We start from the raw sequence: 19054 nt of genomic DNA, 5'->3' as shown, positions 1-19054 counted from the left end.
TTTCACAGATCTGAAAACATCATGGTATTTTGTGTTGTTTTATTTCTAGATAACTTGCCAGCACTGAGTATGTCTTGTTTAACTTTCATTATGGGTTTCATGCTTTAGCATGTCTTTAACATATTGTTTTGCCGTCTCCCTTTGGCAGCCTCTGGAAATAATGTCCAAATGTGCTTTAATTCTAGGCTCTCAGAAATCAGGATATCAAATTGCTATTTGAGGAAATAGCTGCCTCTATTTTTTTTCTAATTTAATTTGGTAACACAACAACCAATTCATAAGTTGCAAACAAAACAATACGCATCCAAGTTTTAGTATTTTGAACTTTAACGTAAAATGAGATCTTAAAACGTTTGAATCATTATGTAAAGTTCTGTGAAAATGTAGCTTAGGTGAGGATTTATTCTGTAAAATGTGCTGAACTGGACAAAGCCATTCCAATTAACATGATTGCTCATTTGAGTTGAGTTAGCAGCTGTCTTCCTCCAAAGCAGTTACAGCATCAAAACATAATGGATCAAAATAACCCATCCACAATGACTCCTTCAAAGTTCTTGAATCAAGCTAACCAAGTCAGACTCGGTACATCAGACTATCTCTGTATTGGATCAGGCTGAGACTTACTGCTATTGTTCTACTTTTAGCTTCTACTGACACATCCTTGGCAACTAACCAGTGAAGCAAGAATAAATTTCAAAGGCTGTCATGTGTGTTCTGGAAGAGGACAGAAGTCATGTGGAGGGAATGAGTCAATCAGAAGTTACTGGGTCTTTGAGATGCTTAGAGGAGAGAGGAACTTTGCTCCATCTTTGCTCCTCTTCATAATGAGGTATGTTTTATAATGTACCTCTGGCAATCCCTTTATGATTTGTTGATTAACTTGAATGCAGATTTAGTTATTGTAAACACAACAAGCCCACTCATGTCAGTCCATTTCCAACAATCAGCCCTGATAGAGATTTGGACTACCTACTTGCAATAGTAAAGGTTTGAAATTGATTCTCTGTGTAGGCCCCTGGATGCTTTGTTTCAGACTCCACCAAGGTGATACATGGAACACTTCAAGCAATGTGCAAGTATTCATTCATCTGTGTTGGACATTTCAGTGACTGTTTTGAACTTGGACAACATGTGCAACATCAATGTATTTTTGACAGTAATGTCTGCTTTTCAGCTGAAGGTCAATAGTCTGGATTGCCCACAGAATTATGGCAACTCCCTTCATGCTCAAAGAAAAATACATTTGTCTGCCTGTTAGCCTGGTGTTGCATAGATAGTGAGAGAGTGTTACAAAGCTCCTCAGACCTGAACCTTGGGTGTTGTATTCACAAATTCACATCATAGACTCATTGATAATTAGAAGATACAGATACCATGCAAACAGTAGTCGACCTCTAATTTTGATATTTTCAAAAATATCATCCAGCCCAAGCAGAATTCTTATTCACAAAAGATAAGTTGGCCAGAGCATCATTAAATTTTCTGTTAGGCTCAGTTAAGAATATCTAGAAAGCTATATCTGACTTAAGCAGGCACTCAGATATTTTCTTTAATTTTCCTTTTCACAAAGCAGTAGTCCTTTGTCAAAAGATTTTAATAAAACAAGGAGAGTGAGCATCACTTTATCAGCATAGAGAAAATATGTGTGTGTGTGTGTGGTACGCAGAGTGTGGTGCATGTCATATCAAGGATATGTTTGCAAAACTGGGCTGCTCACTGAAGATTTAAGACTTGTCTCGTCACTGTGATCAAAGCTTTAACCTGGGCTAAAAGACAAAACTTTTCCCATTTCGGAGTGGCATTTCAATTCATTACTCATCTTGCTTTATTTCAGCAAAGGGAAACTAGGTGCTGACAAACCCAATATTGGTCTTAATAGGATTTTCTCTTTGACAGTCTATGTTAACCATTTTACAATATTCAAACAGCTGCTGATGACATCAAAAATGAGAGAGTCCAAGCCCTTCTGAACAATTTAAAATGTCAAAATGCTGCATGTCTTTCAGCTGCTCTCAGGTGAAGAGAACCTAGCAGTTTGTGAGTAACTCACCACCAGATTTGGGGAGTAAAATTAATGAGAATAAAGAGCATACACAAGAGGGCATCTTGTGTAGTAATAAAAGGAAAACAGTAGACAGTTAACTGGCTTGTTTAATGGGGAGAAGCAAATGTAATCAAAATAAAAATCGACACAGAGTGAATATAGAAATTCTTAAGCTACGGAATCAGTTGGCTGACAAGGATATCCAGTCCTACCAGCATTTTGCAAGAACAGCATTCTGAAAAATAAGATGTAGATTCTTCACAATCTTTCATGTCCATTTCAGGACTTCCAAAAATGCTCTGCAGCCAATGAAGTAGTTTTGAATTGTTATTTCTGTTGCAGTTTGAGCTCAGCAATCTCCCATAAACAGTAGTGTTGTTATAAGCTACCTTTTGATCTTCTCTCAGGGGTAAATACTGTTCAGGAGAGCAACTCTTCAAAGAGACCACCCAAGGGATCTTTGACATCCACCTGAGAGTGTAGGTAGCACTTTGGTTTAGTCTCTCATTGGGAAATTGGCACCTTCTACTGTGCCAATCTCTGGAGTGTCAATGTAAGCTTTCGTTCTGAAGGCTGTGGATCAGAATTTACTCCTGAACTCTGATTCTGACAGGGAAGAAAACAGAACGTTGACACTTGATATTCGGCACCTGATAAAGCAGATCAGAAGATAACTTTTCTGACTCACTATAGTTTATAAATTGTGAATAGTTCAAATAAGTCAAAGGTTCACTATATAGGTTCAAACAAAAGTCATTATCTCTTTAGTTACACATTTTTATATAGATTCACAATTTCCAAACCTCACTATTTGGCATTCAGATATTGCCCATGAACAGGGTTCAATGCAGTAAGATCTTTTCTAAGCTTCTGACACAGGGTCTTCTGTGATGGTTATTCATCATTTATTGCTGCTGCTCATCCTGTGAGACACTGTTTTACATCCTTTACATACTTCCCAGGTATTTCAGTGATTTTAACACCAGTTACACGACTACGTCAATTCCTCTTTCTTTAACTTGTTTTTTTAAATTCCTGCTGGAACTGTTCCGTAATCACTTTAACACTTCAACCATTGCTTCTGTAATTGTCAGATTATCATAGGAGAACATCTTTATTTCTTCTGTGCTCAAGATCAACTCACAGAGTCGTACTGGTATAAGTCAGATTTCTCATTTGACCATGTCTCACCATGCTGCTTTTGTTCTGCTACTTACAACAAAACCCCAGTTCCATCTCCTGACCATCCAGCCCCCCACAACATTCAATGTTTTCACTCTGACTTCTCACTTCAGAGGAAAATGGAATCTAAAGTTAGCATTGTAAATTTTTTTTTGATGCTATGAGTACGAGTCAAACCAGGGACATTTTCTCCAGAAAGTCACGTGGAGTGGTCAAATGGGGAAGAAAATGGCTTGAAAAGAAATGGAGAAAATGGGCAAAAAAAAACTACTCATATAACTTTGGCAAGTGGTAGTGAGCATGGGATATAAATTTCCATTTCATAGGAACCGTATCTCTGGATAATGAGTAGCTGTTTAAAAGGATGTGATTGGACAAAGTGACCATTTTCAACACCTGTCTTGGAAGTTAGCAAGGATCGAAAAGTAGGTGGTATAATTGGTGGAAGTGTTAAATAGGGAGCTTCTGAGAGAATAAATCCTGTAAACAGCAGCAAGGAATGGGCAGTCATATTTGACAGTGGGATCATATTCAATGGTGGAAATAGAACTTCTGAAATATATTTTTTGCAATCTTCTAGACCATCAGCTTTCATTTGGGTACTATAACCATATAACAATTACAGCATGGAAACAGGCCATCTCAACCCTTCTAGTCCGTGCCGAACACTTACTCTCACCTAGTCCAACCGACCTGCACTCAGCCCATAACCCTCCATTCCTTTCCTGTCCATATACCTATCCAATTTTTTCTTAAATGACAAAATCGAACCTGCCTCTACCACTTCTGTGTGGAAGCTTATTCCACACAGCTACCACTCTCTGAGTTCCCCCTCGTGTTCCCCCTAAACTTTTGCCCCTTAAATCTCAACTCATGTCCTCTTGTTTGAATCTCCCCTACTCTCAATGGAAAAAGCCTATCCACGTCAATTCTAACTATCCCCCTCAATACCCCTATCAATTCCCCCCTCAACCTTCTATGCTCCAAAGAATAAAGACCTAACTTGTTCAACCTTTCTCTGTAACTTAGGTGCTGAAACCCAGGTAACATTCTGGTAAATCTCCTCTGTACTCTCTCTATTTTGTTTACATCTTTCCTATAAATCGGTGACCAGAACTGTACACAATTCTCCAAATTTGGCCTCACCAATGCCTTGTACAATTTTAACATTACATCCCAACTCCTATACTCAATGCGCTGATTTATAAAGGCCAGCATACCAAAAGCTTTCTTCATCACCCTATCCACATGAGATTCCACCTTCAGGGAACTAAGCACCATTATTCCTAGATCACTTTGTTCTACTGCATTCCTCAATACCCATCCATTTACCATGTATGTCCTAGGTACGGAGGAAAATGATGGGAGATGTTCTGGGGAATTTGAAGGCTGGTGGGTCAGAAGGTGAAGTTGAAAAATATTTCAGAAGCTCTGCTTCTTTCTCCACGGATACTGTTCAACCTGCTGAGCATCTCCAACTTTTTCTGTTTCTCTTTCAAGTTTTGAGCATCTGCAGTTTTTTTTTAAAATACAGCTTCATAAAGTGTTCAGCAAATTCTGCAGGAAACCTGAAGAAGTTTCACCAGATGGCAGAGGGTGATGATCTGAAGGAACCATACAGTCATGAGAATAAGAAATAACTGGGCTGGTAGGCCAAGATTCATTAACATGTTTAACAAATCAGCAGAATCTCTGATGTTAATAGATAGACACTGTAAAAAGGATAACAAAATAGTGTGATTAAGATGATGTGAGTCAATGGGACAAACAGCATGGCCTTATTGTGGAAAGGATAAAGGAACTAGGTGTGGTTTGACCTATTTAGATGTTTTTTGTAGTATCTTTAACTGTATTAGCAGCAGCATTACAGCAGTCTCAGCATGCTGTGTTGTTGAATGCTTCCAACTCATACAGTTAAATCATTTTATCTTGATATTATAGATTGCAAATTCCTTTTTTGCCCGGTGTGCACTTCCCTCCTAGCACATACCATAATTTTGCCACTAGCACTGTTTACAGAGCAAAATGTGGCAAATTCCTATATGCATTGTGATCATTTCTGCTGTGGAATGAGTGAGGTCTGCAGGGTGAGTGAGGATTTTTCTGTTAATGTGTTTTTTATAAGCTGTGATTCTGATTTTGTTTGGATTGGCATATTAATTTAGTTGTCAGCTTAACATAATATTTAACCCCAAAAAGAAATGTCTGTGAAATTGGTCAAAATGAAGCATCCTTATTCCCTCTGTCACTCTTCATGCAGCAGTTTTCAAGACTGGAGCATTAGATTTTTGTGGATCCTCTCACTAAATGTCAGAGAAATGTTGTTTGGCAATGAAATCATTGGTTTTTATGCTCTTAAAAATGTAGACTATGAACAAGAACCAGTATGGCCAAATCTTGAAATATAAGCATGGAAAAGAGTTGGCTAAATGGAATTAATAAATCGTAAATCATTGACGCTAAAACACTTTTTGAAATAATTTTAGTAAGATTGTAGGTGCTGTCAAAAAAGAGACAGATTAAAACTCAGAAAGCAATTAAAAATCAATGATCCCTGCAATTTTGTTTTAACCACTAAGTCAGGATTTTCGTTACTGTGTATCTGCTTAAAGATAGCTTACCAATGCAAGCTGATTTATAATAGATATATGTAAATTCCTCTTGCTGCTGATATAATCTGTACCTAAATGTTTGCATACATCACCTTCAATTATATAGCATTGGTATGGAGGGGGGGATATAATATGGATAAAATTTAAGATTGAGTGTGCTCTGATGTACTGAAGTATAGTAAAGAATCAGGAACTACAGTATTTCCCTAAGGAAATAAATCATTGTAACTTGTACACATAAACATTGTATTGGAGATTGAATCCAGAGCTGGTGGATAGAGTCACCTATTTAATAGTAGGACGAGAAGCAATTTTGTTTTTCAGTGGATTATTTTGTCATTGAACTTCTTTACCTTAGATATTAAGCCATTAAGAATATTTAAGATCCAGAGTTGTTTAATGTCATTTCCTGTGTGCAAGTGTAAGGAGAATGAAATAATTGTTACTCTAAATCTGATGCAGCACAAAAAAACATAAAAGGTAAAGAATGCAATAAGAATCAAGACACACAACAAATATATATAAATACATAAGTTAACTTATATACAGGATTAATTGTACATCCATAAAATGAAACTAGGCTGTATGTAAGGTGGCCGGCAGGAAGTAATAAAGAAGGGGTGGAGGTGTTGATCAGTCTTGCTGCTTGGGGAACGTCTCTGTTTTTGAGCTTGGTGATCCGGGCAAGGATGCTACGTAGCCTCCTCCAGGATGGGAGTGGCCTTCATCAGGCACTTTATATGTCCTTGATGGCGGAGGCTGGTGCCAGTAATGTGTTGGGCGGTTTTGACTACCTATCATAGAGCCTTCCTGACCACCTCAGAGCAGTTTCCATACCAAGCAGTGACACAGTTCGTCAGTATGCTCTCGACTGCGCATCTATAGAATGATGTGAGTATGGATGTGTAAAGTCCAGCTCTCTTCAGCCTCCTGACAAAAAAGAGGAATTGTTGAGCTTTCTTGGCTGCAGAGGATGTGAATAGGGACCATGAGAGGTCGTGTGTGATGTGGGCTCCCAGGAGTTTGAATCTGCTTGCAGATTCAATTATATAGCTTCAATTATACAGATTCAAACTGATGTGCCGTCCACGTAAAGGGGAGTGTGAGAGTTGCAAGTTCTCCTGAAGTTGATAACCATCTTCTTTGCCTTATTGCTATTAAGGAAGAGGGCATTTGCCTGGCACTAAGCCTCACATTCTTTCACCTCCTCTCTGCTGGCCATCTCATCATTGTTGGTGATGAGCCCTGCTATGTTTTATAACTGTAGAAACTAATTGAAAGAAAAACACAGGGGCCAGGATTCTCATCTATTTAGTTTCCCTTTTCCTTTTCTTCAGTGAGGTGCTCACATGATGTGGTGGTGTAATAACGTATGCCATTCACATACTTCTTACATATTACCCATAATGAATTATTAAAATGTTACTGAAATATCAAATGCATTACACTCCTCCCTGCTTAACGATAAACAACTCTATATAGAATGTATCTCAATTCAAATACGTAATATGCTGTTCTCTATTTATCTTAAATGTAAATATACACAGTATGCGTTATAATACAACTACTCTATAGACTTGAGTTCCAGGGACCACCTCACTAGGGGACCTCCGCCCCTGCCAGATGGTAAAAAAGACCACCAATTCGATCAGCAGACAAAGGCAAGGAAGTGAAAGTTGTTGAAGAGCAGCCCGTATAAGAAACACTTGAAAGCTTCATGGAAGGACACAGTGGGCATCACTGAAATACTGCTCATGTTATGCGGGATATATTCTGCGTGGTATCCCAAGGCCTGGGTCTGACAAGCACTACCAGCCCATCAGGTGGTGGTACAGCTGGAAAACTTCCACTTTCCCAAGCTCCCTTGACAGGATGGGGATCAGTCCCCACTGACACAGGAGCACCCTTCCTGAAAGTGACTAGACCCCATATGCTCAACAGTCCTGGTAAGAGTGAGGCTGTTCCCTCAAAGCAGAGTGGCTGATGCTGGAAACCATGTGCCCTCCTGCAGGTACTGACCTGGCGGAGAAAGTGCATTGCCAGCACAGGCCATCTCGGAGGGTGTTCGCTACACAGGTATCTCTGCAGGGTCCTGGGACGGAGAGCCGCCAGCTGTCACACAGGCTAATGACTGACCGCTCTCTGCATTCAGAAGACGCAGCACCGCAGCAGAGACCCAGGGCCTCCTGTTGCCCCAGACGAAGTCCAGCAGCCTCTTCCGGGTCGTCGAGACAAAAGCAGTGGGGCAGGACTAAAATAATGAGCCGGGACCATATGTTGACCTCAGTCAGTCTGGATCGGAGGCAGCATCTCCAACACCATCACACTGAGCATGGGGGCCCCCCAGGGTGCGTGCTCAGTCCACTGCTGTTCACTCTGCTGACCCACGACTGTGCTGCAACACACAGCTCGAACCACATCATCAATTTCGCCGATGACCCGACCGTGGTGGGTCTCATCAGCAAGAACGACGAGTCAGCTTACAGAGAGGAGGTGCAGCGGCTAACGGACTGGTGCAAAGCCAACAACCAGTCTCTTAATGTGAACAAAACAAAAGAGATGGTTGTCGACTTCAGGAAGGCACAGAGTGACCACTCCCTGCTGAACATCAATGGCTCCTCAGTAGAGATCAATAAGAGCACCAAATTTCTTGGTGTTCACCTGGTGGAGAATCTCACCTGGTTCCTCAACACTAGCTCCATAGCAAAGAAAGCACAGCAGTGTCTCTACTTTCTGCGAAGGCTGAGGAAAGTCCATCTCCCACCCTCCCATCCTCATCACATTCTACAGGGGTTGTATTGAGAGCATCCTGAGCAGCTGCATCACTGCCTGGTACAGAAATTGCACCATCTCAGATCGCAAGACCCTGCAGCGGATAGTGAGGTCAGCTGAGAAGATCATCGGGGTCTCTCTTCCTGCCATTACGGACATTTACACTACAAGCTGCATCTGCAAGGCAAACAGCATTATGAAGGACCCCATGCACCCCTCATAAAAACTCTTTTCCCTCCTGCCATCTATGAAAAGTCACTGAAGCATTCAGGCTCTCACAACCAGACTATGTAACAGTTTCTTCCCCCAAGCCATCAGACTCCTCAATGCCCAGAGCCTGGACTGACACCAACTTACTGCCCTCTGTTGTGCCTATTGTCTTGTTTATTATTTGTTGTAATACCTGCACTGTTTTGTGCACTTTATGCAGTCCTGGGTAGGTCTGTAGCCTAGTGTTGTTTTTTTTCTGTGTTGTTTTCACATAGTTCAGTGTAGTTTTGTACTGTTTCATGTAGCACCATGGGCCTGAAAAACCATTTTGTTTTTACTGTGTACTGTACCAGCAGTTATGGTTGAAATGACAATAAAAAATGACTTGACTTGACTCGACTTGAAAAGCTACTTATCAATGTGTTTTACATGGACTGATAATCCAGGTTGTCCTATTCCATTGTGCCTAGTCTGTGCAAATAACTTCCAAATATAGCAATGGCTCCAGCAAAATTGAAAAGACACTAAACTACAAATTATAGCCATATGACATGTAAAAGTGCTGATTATTTTAAAAAGCTATTGGAATCTCAAAACAAACAGATTAAAGTCACAGTCAGTAAAATGATTCAGGAAGCAGGTTATTTAGTAGCTTTAAGACCAGTTCGTTCGAGAATGGTTAAAAAACTGCGTGAAAACCTGGACAAAGAGCACACCAATCTCCTGCTAATACACAAATCCAGTGGTTTAGCAAAGGAAGAGTTCTCAACAGGGTGTTTGAGCTGAAAGGTGAATTGCAGTAGTAATTGCAAGGAAATAGTAGGCCAGATTTGGCCAAGTGCTTTGAAGATGAGGAATGGCCGCAGAAACTAGCCTGTTTAGCAACATTTAAAAAAGAATCTTCTTATTCATTTTAAACAAACATAAATGAAACATGAATGCAGAGAGTTTGAGAGTACATAATTAATCGGTTAATGTTTAAATACAAATAGATGATAATCCATATATAATAACCTCCCAAACTCATGGTAATTACGAAAAATGGACCAAATAAGAAAAAACCCGCCCAAAAGAAAGGAAAAAAAAACCTAACCAACATGGGCCATTGCATTATGTCAAATATACACAGTAGCGTCAATAACTCCGCACCTCCATCCAAATAATTAAGGATAATATGAGTAAGGTTTAGGAAAAGTCAGTTTAGCTCATATGAAAATGTTGAATAAATGGTCTCCAAGTTTCTTCAAATTTAACTGAAGGGTCAAAGACAACACTTCTAATTTTTTCTAAACTCAAACAAGAAATAGTTTGAGAAAACCACTGAAATATAGTTGGAGGATTAATTTCTTTCCAGTTCAATAGGATAGATCTTCTAGCCATTAATGTTACAAATGCAATCATCCACCGGGCTGAGGGGGATAAACAAATATTATCCACCATTGGTAAACCGAAAATTGCAGTAATAGGATGTGGTTGCCATCTGATATTCAGAACTGTTGAAATAATACTGTAAATATCTTTCCAATAATTTTGCAAGCAAGGACAAGACCAAAACATGTGGGTCAATGAAGCAACTTCAGAATGACATCTGTCACAGGTTGGATTAACATAAGAATAAAATCGAGCAAGTTTATCCTTGGACATATGAGCCCTATGTACAACCTTAAATTATATTAGGGCATGTTTAGCACAAATAGAAGAAGAATTGACTACTTGTAAAATTTTCTCCCACTGCTCAGTGGGTATAAGACAATGTTCTTTTTCCCATTCCTTCTTAATTTTTTCTGATACTTCTGGCTGTACTTTCATGATCATATTATAAATGATGGCTACTAAACCCTTCTGGCAAGGATTCAGAGCTAAAATTTTTTCCGTAATGTCCATTGGACATAATTTCAGAAAAGACTGTAACATATTATTCAAGAAATTTCTAATTTGCAAGTATCTAAAAAAATAAGTTTTAGGCAAATTATATTTATTAGATAGCTGTTCAAAGGACATAAAACTGTTATCTAAAAATAGATCACGAAAACATGTTGTACCTTTTGTTTTCCATAATACAGAGGCTTGATCCATAAAAGAGGGCTGAAAAAAAAGTTAGATATAATAGGGCTTGATAGGATAAACTTATTCAAGCCAAAGAATTTACGAAATTGGAACCATATTTGTGATGTAACTATTTGTAACTACAGGATTAGTTAGTACAAAATCTTTTATTGTATGAACCAGTTGAACAATTCTTTGCAAGGACCTGGAGAAAATGTTTTGACTTTAAGTGGCAAGATTCTTGGATTTAAAAGGAAACAATCTTTGGAAAAATCATGCTGCAAAAGGAAATCTTGAAATGTTTCATTCATTCTCTACTCAAAAGAGCATTGACAATTATTCTTGGACTGTTATATCAACTTACTGATCACACTAACGGACCATAAGCTCTTGATATAATAATTTTCATGCAGGTGTTCCCTGAGACCTGAAAATTATTTCAAGGGTTCCTCCAGGGCAAGAAGTTTGAGAGAGGGTGATGCAGACATTCACAGAATCATAAATTTTAAATTGTCCCATTCAGGCCTAAAGGTTTAATCACTGTGGAGGATTTCTGACTCTTGTGGGGTAATGTCATTCCTGACATGGGGTCACTCTGCTTGGCAGGTGAGACTCATGGCTGTGAAGTAATCTCAGATTTTGGGGCCACCTCTGTAGAGGTTATAGTTGTCATCTCTGGGACTGCAGTAAGTGGTTCTGACAGCTCTGGACACTTTTCCTCTCTAAGAATTGACTCTGCTCTCCTCAGCTGATCAATGTGGCATCTCAAGATGACATCGGACATAATCTTCACTGTTTCAGAGATTGATCCAGTTCTGTCCTTAATCTTTCTCACTTTTGATCATCTCTGTAGTCCCTTGCAAGGACTGCTTGTCCAGGAGTGAAACATCGAACCTCTTTGTTTAAAAGCACCTAATTTGACTCAGCTGTTTGTCCTGCATACTTCTTTTGAGATTGTGTTTGAAGAGATCAAAGCATAAGCACAAGGGACGACACAGGAATAGTATAGCTGGTAAGTTGTTCGTTGTAGGGTGTGTTGTGTTGTGAAATGCAAGGAGGAAATTTGCGAGATTCTGAATCAATCTAGTGTGTTCTTTAAACTCTGGACAAACCTTTCCACCAAGCCATTTGTAGCTGGGTGGTACGGTGCAGATATGATATGTCTTATTTAATTCATCTTCCAAGGGTAGACAGGACAATCCATTGACGTTTCCTTGATTAGCAGTCCTCTTGAAATCAATCTTTGTACTTATGCCCTCTAAGAGATAGAACCCATCTCTTCATGTGTGCTGCTGCTGTTGGAGAAACACAGTTCTATGGATTGATAATGAATACATTGAAAATATAGATTGCAATTGAAAGTGGTTGATGATCAGTAATTAGGGTAAAATCTCTCCCGTACAGTTACTGGTTGAAATGTTTTACACTGCAAATGAGACTGAAGATCTCTCTGTCAATCTGTACATGATTTTTCTCTGCAGTGGTAAGGGAATAGCTTCCTTTACTCATAACATGAGACCTATATCATAAGGTGGGGCATCACAGGCAAGCTCCACTGAATAATGTGGATCATAATATGTGAGTACAGTGTCTGATGTCACCATTTCCTCTGCCTTTTGGAAAGTCACCTCACACTACTTTGTCTTTTGCCGTTTCTTCCTGATCTGTAGTAATTATATCAAGGAGTACAGCACAGTAGGCAGGCTGGAAAGGAGCCCATTATATTAATTGATAAATCCTAAAAAGGAATGCAATTGTGACATAACCTTTTGCTTTGGGACATCTACTGCTGATTGAATTTTCTCAGCACACTTGTGTACAATCTTGTGTCTCAATGGTGTAACCACAGTAATTGATGATTGGATTGAATAAGTCACACTTGTCACAACGTGCTCTGAACCCATAAACTTCTGACCTTTTTAACACTGTCTTGTCATCCTCTCCAGTAACAATCATGTCATCCAGGTAACGCTGTGCCTTACAAAGGGCTTTATTGTGTTCATAGGCTTATCTTTGGAGTAGCACCTGCATCTGCACTTTGGCAGAAATCCAGTTATAAGCAGAAACCATTTCAATAGGTACATTTAATGTTAGAGAAATGTATACAATATACATCCTGGAATTCTTTTTCTTCGCAAACATCCACAAAAACAGAGAGCCCCAAAGAATGAATGACAGTTAAATGTTGGAACCCCAAAGCCCCTCCCCTCCAGCTCCCCTCTCCCATACACAAGCAGCAGCAAAGCAATGACAACCCCCCCCACCAGCAAAAAGGCATCGGCATCTCCCACCAAGTACTCAACTGTGCAGCAAATCATCAATAAAGACACAGGCTGTACCCCAAAGACTACTTGTTCACTCGGTAATTCGACATACCACAGGCTCTCTCTCCCTAATAAGGGAAAAAGGGGAGACATAACAAAACAACTCGCCGACTTATGGTGTTAAAAGTCTGTTGCATCACTTCTTCCGAGCTCTGTGCCCAAAGAACTTGGGTGTCTGTGCTCACAGATGCAGCCAGCCCACGCTTCTGATCTTCCGTTTCCCACAATGTGCCGGCCGGCAACACTGAACTCGAGTCCGCCGGCCTCCAGAGCCATGAGAAAACGGCACCCTGAAGGCATGCTAGACTTCCAGGCCACATCATTGGCATTTCAAAAAATGGCTGGTCGTGAGATCCCAAGAATGTGTCCCAGTTCCGCAAAGAACCAAAGTCAGCGTGTAACTCCAGGTTAGGGAGAACCCTGATAAAGAAAAAAAGAAAAATTAGAGATAGAAATAGAGCTGTTTCCGAAGATAGAAACATCATCCATCATCTTTCTAAGCCCCTCCCAATTGTGTGTGTTTATGGTGAGAAACACTTTGAACTTTTCTTCTGTCTCCATCTGCAAGTAGGTGTTAACTAAGTCCACTTTGCTGAAGTATATTCCTCCAGAAAGGTTTGCAAAGATAGCCTCTATCCTAGGCTAGGATATTGATCTACTTTCAGTACTGGGTTGATGGTGCCCCTAAAATCACCACAGATCCTGACAGGCCTGTCCTTCTTGACTACTGAGATCACTGGCATTATCCTTGGATAATTCCACTCAATCTTCGAAGGAACTCCTTCAGCCTCCGTGCAATCTAACTCTTTTGGTTACTTTGTCAGGGGCTTCATGAAACTTGGGTGTGGAACTTTCTTTTAACATTTTACCCTTGATATGTTTGAGTTTTCCAATGCAATCCTTGAACACTGCTGTGGCATAATCCAGTATCTTTATTAATTCGCGTTCGGTTACAGGGGATGTGGCATGGATCTGGGATTGATCTCCAATCAAACTGCAGTTGTTCCAGCTAATCACAGGCCCACAATGCTCGCTTTTCTGCTTTGACCACATAGGAGCCCAATGTGACTTGTTGGCTGTTGCATTTCACTGTTTACAAATATCATTCCCACAGGAGTTATTTTTTCTCCAGTATGTTCTCAGGTGGATATCTGCAGGCTTCAGTTCGGTATCTTTGAAATGCTGTTCAAACTCATTTCGTGGAATGACAGAACCAGCTGAGCCAGTGTCCAATTCCACTGTAATTAATTTGCTACTCAATTCTAGTATAACCCATATTGCTGGTCTCTTGTTCGTTTTCATATTGTAAATCTCAAGGCTAATCGGTATTGTGTCACTTACATCAGATTTTTCAACAACAGCATGCAGATTAGAGCTCTTTTTGAAACTGCAACTTGACTTTTATTCATTTTCTCTTCCCTGTGTGATCCATTTATTCTGTCTGCCCCACATGCTGTTTGTTGTGTCAGACTTTGTTGCTTTTCCTGCAAGTTTCACCATTAAACCTGCATGGTTCTGGCCTACGTGAGCTCCTGCTACAATGGCAACACAATTTGTTCGGTCAGGCAGCTTTCCGCTTAGATGCTGCAATTTTGTTCACACCCATTTTCATTCCCGACTGCAACTCAGGTACGTCTCTTGCTGCTGTCTCCAGTGCACAGCAATTACAACTGCTCTTTTAAGTGTGAGTTGTGCTTCAGTTAGGAGCTATTTTTGATTGCTTCCTTGTAAGATTCCACATACTAAACAACATCTCCATGCATTATTAAGCCCATCACAGAACTAACAATGCATGGGCAATTTCTTCAATTCAGCCATGCAAGTTGAAATAAATTCCCCTTCCTTTTGAATCTACTTATGAAACCTGAAGTGTTCTGCAATCAGCAATGGTTTCAGTTCTAAATGTTCTTGCGTTATGTTCATGATATCAACAAAGCTCATTTTGGCTGGTTTGGTTGGAGCAGTTAAACTTATAAGCAAACTGTATGCTTTTCCACCCATTGCACTCAGCAACACTGGCACTTATTTTGCATCAGCTATTTCATGCTTCAAAATACTGCTCAATTTATTCTGAACACACCATTCAGTTATCTGTTGTGCAATCGAGCACACCTGTCTCTCAGAAGCAGCCTGCCACTTCTGCGTATGTATGTATGTATGTATGTATGTATTTATGTATGTATGTATCTATTTATTTATTTATGTTTTTATTTATTATCACCTGGTACTCATTATTTATGAACCCTTAGCTGCATTTGTTGCTTGTTTTTAAAAGCATGAATGTCTCTCTCCCATTCTGAAGAAAAACATGCTGAGCTTCAACAGGTAATTGTCATCTCGAGTTCATTTTAAGCTACTCATTGTCACTGTTATACTGGTATTTAGTTTTGTACCAGTAGTTAGTACTAGTCTACTTAGTTTTTCTTTTCCAAACCAAACAAAGAATGCTTAATCAATCACAATACTTACCATAGTAAACACAAAGTACACTGCAGATGCTGTGGTCAAATCAACACGTACAAACAAGCTGGATGAACTCAGCAGGTCAGGCAGCATCCGTTGAAATGAGCAGCCAATGTTTCGGGCCAAGAACCTTCGTCAGGACTGAAGAAGGAGGGGTCAGGGGCCCTATAAAGAAGGTGGGGGGAGGAGGAAGGTGGTGGAAGGAAGGAAGATGAAGGGGTGGGGGAGGGGAAGCAGGGAGGGGATAGGCCGGAGAGGTGTAAGGGGAATGTAAGAGGTGTAAGGAATGTAAGGGGAAAGCACTATGGGTAGTAGAAGAAGGCAGAATCATGAGAGAGGTGATAAGCAGCTAGAAGAGGAGACAGAGTGAAAGTGTGATGGGGGAAGGGAGAGGAAGGGAATTACCGGAAGTTGGAGAATTGGATTTTCATATCAAGGGGCTGGAGACTACCCAGATGGTATATGAGGTGATGCTCCTCCAACCTGAGTTTGGCCTCGGTGGGAGGGGGGAGGGGTGAAATGTGATTTCTCCTTCTTCAGCCCTTTATCTCTTTCACCAATCAACTTCCCCCACTTTACTTCACTTCTGCCCCCTCCTGGTTTCACCTGTCACCTCTTTATTTTTCTCCCGTCCCGATGAAGGGTTGCAGCACGAAATGTCAACTGTTCATTCCTTTCCATAGATTCTGCCTACCCTGCTGAGTTCCTGTCCTGCAGTTTGTATGTGTTGCTTGGAGTTTCATTATCTGCAGAATTTCTCTTGTTTGTGATTGCTTGGACGTTTGGCCATGCAGCCCTGTATGGGCAGAGTGTACAGCAATGGGCAGAGTGTACAGCGCTCAGGACGATGGGGAGGGAGGAGCAGTTGCGCATCCTGACTGTCTGAGGTCTGTTCATTGGAAAGTCCAACACCCTGTTGTACAGGAGTGTACTTAGATCAAGGAGTAGGAGTTTCTTCACCAAAGTCTGTGGGACAATATTGTTGAATACTGAAATGTACTCCAGATCAGCGGTCTGACATGTGTCCTTGTTTTCTAGTCCAGGTATGTGGCAGATGACATGCTTTCTATTGTAGAGTGGTTTTGTTGATAAGCATCTTGTTGTGTCCAATGCGGCAGGAATGGAGTTTTGATATGTGCCATTATTGGCCATTCAAATCATTTCATGATAATAGGCGTCAGTGCCACTGGATAGTAGTCATTTCGTTCTGAATGTGTGGAGTTCTTTGGTATAGGGATGATGGTGGCTGATTTGAAACTTGTGATGACAGCAGCCTGGATGAGTGAATTGTTGTAGATGTCCATGAAAGATTCAGTGAGCACTGGATCTGAGATGCTGTCTGGCCCAGCTGCCTTATGGGGATGAATCTCTGCAGAGTCCTCTTCACATCCACTGCTGTTACAGAAAGACAATGGCTGCTCATCTGGGAGGGACGTATCTTTCGTGGCCAGCGTTTTGTTGTATGCCTCGAAGTGTGCATAGAGGTTTTTTAGAGCATGAGGGATGGAGGCATCATGGGTACAGTCAACATTGCTCTCTTTGCAGCCCTTGCTCTCTTTCAAGAGCAATGGAGATGAATTTTAGTCCAACTAGAATAAAGAGTTATTGGGATAGAGCAGGGTGATGAAGGGTGGTTTATGATCTAAGCTGTTGTGATTTTAATGACCAGCAATGGAGATCAAAAGGACTGGATGGTCAATATTTATTTTGTTCTTATATAAAGTGGAAATCTAAGGTTTGATGTGTTGGAGACATTAGCATCATTGTTTACTCCATTTACATTGATTTCTTAGAATTTAATTCATATTCTACATTGATTATATAAGTATGTATGTCAGAAAAAAATTCTGCACCACTGGCATTGATTCAATTATTAGTTATTCTTTTATTCATCTTTAAGATGTAAGAATGTTATTTTATACAACAACTGCATACGTAATTTGACAGGCAATTGTTACTGAACTATATTGACGTGTCATGTTGCTCATAGAATGACAAAACTAAACTTAATTCATTGCAAATAAATGGAATATAATGAAGACAGTGTATGATTATGAGCGGTTTATGATCATTTAGGCCAACGCCTTGGTTGGGTTTGGTGTAGTTTGAATAATTTCTTGAGTCTGCCTAACTTTTAGTTGTAAAATATATTTATTGCATTTTCTGATGTTCAATTAATAATTTTTTAAAAAGTCAACCAAACCTGTTAACAAATATGCTTAGCTGTCAATTCTTGTTAAGTGAATATTTTTTGGCCCAGCTTTATATTTATATTCCAATTACATGCAAGTACGTTACATCCTGCATGGCTGGTGGAATTTGGTTTATCATTAGTCTTTTCACCCAATTAAAACAGAGACTCATTTGCTACTGCTCTCTCTCTTTCTCTTAGTTTACTCATGTAATTATTTTTTTCAGCAATTTTTGAATTAGTCTCTTATTTTTACAACCATCTAAGAATTTCTAGAATGGTAATATAACAATTGTACTCACTCATCAAAGTCCCTCATTCACTATTTTATTTAGCGATACAGTACAGAACAGGCCTTTCCAGCCCAAGGAGCTACATTGGCCAACAACCCACCTATTTAACCCTAGATTAATCACAGGACAATTTACAATGACCAATTAACCAGTTCACCTTTGGACCGTAGGAGAAAACCGGAGCACCCAGAGGAAACCCTTTGCACTCAGGGGAAGGACATACAAACTTCTTACAGCAGTGCTGGAACTGAACTGTGAACTCTGACCTCCTGAGTTGTCATAGCATTGAGCTAACTGCTATGCTGCCACCTTCGCTACTAATAAATGACAGTGAAGGATATGAAATATCTCAGTAATTTTTTTCAAACTTAAATTATCGAGCAAATTACTGAAACATAATTACTAAAAGTGTTAACAACATTTTCTGAAGGTAATTATATTTACTTTTCAATTATTTCTGAGTCAAAAATGCATTGTAATATTAGCTAAGTATCTTGCCTTTGAACCCCTCTGAAAAGAATATGAGCACATGACAAACAAGAGAAAATCTGCAGATGCTGGAAATCCAAGCAACACACACAAAATGCTGGAGGAACTCAGCGGGCCAGGCAGCATCTATGGAAAAGAGCAGTCAACATTTTGGTCTGAGACTCTTCATCAGGACTGGAGAAGTGTCGACTGTGTGTGTTGCTTGGATTTCCAGCATCTGTAGTTTTTATTTGTTGATCATTTCAACAAAATCACTTCCCTTCTGCATTCTCTCTTGTCATACTTGTATGAAAAATACAAGCTTGTTGGAAAAATAGAGGGCTACGCAGTAGGGTAATTCTAGGCAGTTTCTAGAGTTGGTTACATGGTTGGCACAACATTGTGGGCCGAAGGGCTTGTAATGTGCTGTAGATTTCCATGATTCTATG

Source organism: Hypanus sabinus, chromosome 1, assembly GCF_030144855.1.
Source record: "Hypanus sabinus isolate sHypSab1 chromosome 1, sHypSab1.hap1, whole genome shotgun sequence".
Classification (NCBI taxonomy): domain Eukaryota; kingdom Metazoa; phylum Chordata; class Chondrichthyes; order Myliobatiformes; family Dasyatidae; genus Hypanus; species Hypanus sabinus.
The sequence above is the reverse complement of the archived record's forward strand: the minus strand, read 5'-3'. Positions refer to the sequence as shown.